This window comes from Pocillopora verrucosa, chromosome 8 (assembly GCF_036669915.1).
Source record: "Pocillopora verrucosa isolate sample1 chromosome 8, ASM3666991v2, whole genome shotgun sequence".
In the NCBI taxonomy this organism is placed as follows: Eukaryota; Metazoa; Cnidaria; class Anthozoa; order Scleractinia; family Pocilloporidae; genus Pocillopora; species Pocillopora verrucosa.
This window is the reverse complement of record NC_089319.1, coordinates 3,483,149-3,488,667: the sequence shown is the minus strand read 5'-3', so window position 1 is coordinate 3,488,667 and position 5,519 is coordinate 3,483,149.

Sequence of the window (5,519 nt, the reverse complement as noted above, 5' to 3'; positions counted from 1 at the left end):
ATGCCTAAGGGGATTAACTTTTACTAAGAGTTGTATGCCTGCCTGTTTAATCTATAAGCTAAGAATTTGAGATGAGACGGCAGTGTTAAAATTAAGGTCTTTATCCAAGCTTTAAAGAGTTATTTTGTCACAAAAACATAATTTTGCGTGTGTTTTTCCTTATTTGTGCTCTCCCAGCTTCATCAATTTGGGTACTTAAACATAGAATCAAAAATCTATGGCCACATTATACTACATGCTGACTCAAGACCTGATGACAGGTTGCAATAGTTTTTGTCTGGTTTTCATAGCACTGGAACCGAGTTTGCTAATCAGCACACAATGAAACGTTTTTAAAATATCCAGAATCGTTGGTTCAGGAGCATCTAAGCCACGAAGATACACATTTAGTCAAGCCTAAAAGCGCATGTTACGAAAAGAGATATCAAAATTCTCTGTGTAAGAAAGAGACTGTATTATCCACTTACCAAACATCCAACTTGTTGAATAATTACTTTGCTGGTATTCGCTGAAATTTAGGTGTCTTGCGGTACAGAATCCTGCAAAAATCCATGAACACTTATTACATTCAAAATTATGATCAGCCGCCTGACTACAAGAACTGTATCCCTAAAGACATTGCCATGAACCACAGAAAAAACTTCACACTTGTGAGGAAAAGTTTCAGTGCATTTCGATTGAGAATCGAAAATTAAAACCAACGCAATTGCAGCTGCCAATATGGGTAAGGGCCTATGGAAACTCAGAGTATAAACAAGGAAACTGCCTGAAGCAATCACAAGTAATTTTCATTCTGATTGGTTAAGAGCGCAGCGTGATTTTTTTTTTACTAATCATGAAACAGTAAAACAAAACAATTAAAAATTTCGCATTATTTTCAAGGCTCCATTTAAAATTGATATGGTTTGCTGAAGTCATGTCTAAGCAGTAGAGTAATAGAATCAGGTGAATGTCCCATCTCCAAATTAACATAACTTGACTCTTTCATTCCCAAGATCTCATAACTACAATTTTTATGATGTTAGTTTGGAGAGTTTGATATTGGATCAACTAAAAATCCCCTAATCGCTATTTTCCTTAATTCTCATCACTTATCTGCTTGATATTGCATTGACACTGTAAGGAGAAATTCTCTCTTGGTCACTCATGGGAGTTCAAAGCTTTACGATTATCGCGGGAAAAGGATTGACGTGCATTTTAGCATGAGTGTTTAGTTAAATATGAAATATCAAGGTATCTAAGTTTCATGAGAAAAAAACAATTTTTTCACCGATATTAACAAGAACTGAACATTTTTTCTCACTTTCATCTTCCACTGGACTCTCTATGTTATCAATCTCTTCCTCTGGCATTCCTGATTCTCCACCGATTTCTCTTTCTGTTAGACGTAAGAATGATAAAAAAAAATGAATTCAAGAACACAACAAATGAATGATAGCCTTCATTTGGTTTGAAAATATGCACGCATACATGTCAGCAGAAAGAAATTACTAAGAAATTACCTGTTCCAAAGAGAACCGTGAGCTGTGGGGAACAAATAATTTCCAAGAAGAACATTCGACTGTTTCTTGAGCCAAAAGTAGGCAATTGTGTTTATTATCCAGCTAAGAATAAAATTATTTTTAACAGCCTATCGTCAAAAACTGACGTTTTCATCAGAAGCGGCTTCAGGGATATAGTCAATTTAGTGTCTGCTGTAACAACGAAACTAACCATCAACTTTAATTCACTTAATCAAGGAATAACTATTGGATTGAAATGGACGCAAATTTTGAAAATTTGGGAATATCATTTGGCGAACATTAACGAACGTTCCCGGGTTTTGATGGGGCATATTCGGCTTCGTGACACAAGATGGACCAATTAAAGTTCAACCTTTACCTTCATCTTGTTGCAAGTGAAATGTTACAGTCTTCTTACAGCCATCTTTTTCGGTTTCAACAGCATAAATTCCAAAGTGTCTCCATTCTACGGAAGTAATCACCAAGGTTTCGGATACTGTGTTGTTTTGAAGCGTTCTTAGGAAGGCCATTTCTGGGTCGTCGGGAACGTCTGCTATGACTTGTGCTTCAAAAGTCCATGTAGTCATGAAGCCCCTCTCCGAGTCCACAGTGAGATAAACTTCATCACCTTGGAATACGAAAACTTGTGTTGGTGATTTGGCGATGAAATGTGGTAGCGCTACAACGAAACGAAACATTTTGTAAGAAAGTCAAGTGGGGTGCCGATAAACTCAAATGGCTAAACCGCGATTGGTTTTTGTGATTGGTTGATAGGTTGGCGCGAGATTTATGAACCAATCAAAAAGGGAAGTAAAAAATAATAAATAAATAAAATAAAATCCCGTACATAAAAGCGACCTTGGAATATCCGTGTACAAGGGTTTATAATTTTTTTCGACGTGGAACTTATTACGTACGTGAATCGGCGGTAATCATTGTCAAGTTTATGATATTCAGATAACATATATAAAGTCGATTTTTTTCAAACGTTGTCCCTATGGGGTTTTTGAAATTTCTTGTTTTCCTTAATAGTGCGGGATGAAAAATTCTAGAGTAGGTATAAACCACAAACTTTTCTCTGAGTAACTCGGCTCTTTCTTTCGTCACCCGCTGACCGGATAATATATATTAATCACTTTTGAGTGTAAACAGGAAAAAAGGGTACTAACCTTTAACTTTGAATTGTGCCGTGTTACTGGCTTCACCTGCAAAAGAAGACCCGTAAACCGTGATCCAAGTGTCTTTCTGGATTTTTTTTATGGTTATTTTCTTCAAATCAGCGGATAGCTCAAATAGTTGATCCTCGATTGATATTTGTCGATTGGTATTGCTTTGAGAATATCCGTATTTCCACCTGATACTGCCTTCCATTAGCTTAAAACCTCCAGACACTTGAACGTCCATGCTGCCTCTTTCCCCTGGACAAAGTTCGAGCTTACTAGGAGTGATTGACAACTTCATCGGTTCGCGCACGATCAGTTTGAAATTGCCCTTGTAAATTGTTTGCTGAATTTTCGAATTCCCTTCCACAAATGTGTACTGAACAAAGTACTTTCCACTGTATTTTTTCGTCACGTCTCTTATGTCTATAATGCTTAGACGACTTGGAGGAACTCGAGGTTTCAGAATAAAAGATTGAGCGTATTTCACTAGTCGTAACTCTTCAGTGCCGATGCGGAGCCCTGTGGCTCGATGTATTCCAAATGCCGCAAACTTAATTGTTTCACTTTTTTTTCCGTTGACGATGATTATTTCCACGTCTTCCATATTAGATTCTTTAAGGTAAGGTTGCCCGAAAGAGTTGAAAAATAGAAACCAAACTTGTCTCACTGTACACTGTGGGATTCTGCACTCTGCCCATTCCAACCTACTGTCAGACCGACTTTTTATTAAAGACTCTTGAGATTTTTTTTTAGCTATCAGGCAGTGGGGTCCTGTCATTCCACTTCTCGGCCTACAAAGATTAAACTCCCATCCTTTACCAGACATGCACAATCGTGGCACCCCATTCTCATCTTCCTTCAGGGTCTCGATCAATCGGCCCTCGTATTTTGGGAACTTTGGTATACGATATGCTGTGTTGTAATTAACAAAATTGTAAACATCAAATGTACCATCTCCATTTCCATACATGCAATCTGAGCATTCTTGAACGACACAATACTGTTTCCTTAAGCTTCTTTTAGTTGAGGTTGTGATGCACCAGAGAGTGTGTTCGTTAGTTGGATTTCTACAGTATCTGTGTTCTTTGCCAAAGTCCACTTTGTAATTGCTGCTGCCAGAGTTTGGACGTCCCTGGTACCAGTATTGACAATGAACGGGCGGATTACTATTTGTGATGTAGGCAGTTCCTCTGTATTCTTTTCCTTTATTGTAATAGCAATCCGTGTTGAACCACCACTTCAAATCATCGCATGCAAGCTTTTCATATCTAGTCAGGTGGAAGAAACACACCCGGGGGTCGGTTGGATATCCAAGTGGTGAATGCAATCGAGTTATAACCCAAATAATCTGAAATCGTGGTCGGTTTCCAACCATTGCCTCGCAAGAGACCACCAACATTTCAGTTGCCATGGGGATGCCTCCCTTACCAATTCGTATCTCGGTTTGATGTTCCTTGATCTCCTCGTCGTGGATGAGACTGGCGGATTCAGCGAATGGCCCAGCACTTGCTTTGTTAATGAACTCCCAACGATACTTTTTAAATCCAGGAATAAAACAATCTAGTGTACCGTTATCAACGGTACCGATGAATTCGACGTGTCTCACAGCTACAGGAAGGTCTGACCACTTCGAATTGATGATTTCAAGTTCTCTATCGAACAAGAGTGGTGTGACCATAATGACGGATTGAAGAATGAACAGAAGAATGACCTTAAAATCCATGCTGATTCATGCGTTTTTCAAACGGTCCACCTGTATCACCAAGCTATTTCCTTTTCAACGGGTAAATACTGTCGCGAAAAGAACTTATTTCACGTGCTTGCCGAATTTCTACATTCAAAATACTGGCAGTCGAGGTAGATTTGTTGCGACCCCATCTTATGTAATTCCGTGTGATAACTTCGCGTGTCTTTCATGACGTGAATCGCCTCTGTTTCGTTTTTATTCGGAAGCTCGCGCTCATAACTGATCAAGTAAAACCTAAGAGAAAAATATGTTGAGGACAAATTGAAAATGTAAGGGTGTCTACAGGTTGAAATGCAGTTAAGGATGGATTACTTAACCCTTTTACTTCCAAGATCTCATCAGTAATTCTCCTTACTGTCTCCCATACTGCTCTTGTGATGTAAGTTTGGAGAATTTGGTATTGGATCAACTTGTAGTCCCCTAATCGATATTTCTCTTTATTCTCATCACTCGTCTGCTTGAAATTGGGTGGGTAATGTAGGGAGAAGTTCTCTCTTGGTCACATATGGGAGTTAAAGGGTTAAAGAAATATAAGAAGGCTAATGAGACATTGCTTGGATCTATTTTTTCCGCCTCCGGGGGTCGCGGTAACTTAACAGGCCCGTACATCTGTTCTGTTTTCATTCAAGATGGGGTTTTTAAAAGTTTTGAAAATTAAGCAATTAAACCATCGGCTAAAGAAACAAATTGTATTTGTTGGGGTGACATAACAAGGGTCTTTATGCTTCGGGCCCATAAAGTCCCCCTTATATTGGCACAATTGGTATCATTTGTGTAGTTCAACTCTTTGCTAAAGTATTAGATTAGTGCTTTACATTTTTGGTTAAAGGGAGTGGTAGTGCTCCTTGAGCACACATAAAACTGTCCTTCGTTTTTTTTTCTGCTCTTTAGTTCCTTTTCAGTTTTCCAAACTTCAAATGTGAGCGCAGTTCTAGCAGCTATGCCCTTCCCACTGAGTAAAAAGCGTTTCTAATTCAACGCGTAGGTCGCCAATTGGCATCATTTAAAATTAGCACTTACAAATTTGAAGCTTGCAAAGTTATGGAAAAAACACTGTCGTCAAAAATTCCAGAAAAGTGATTTAATTTATACTTTATTGTTCTTTTT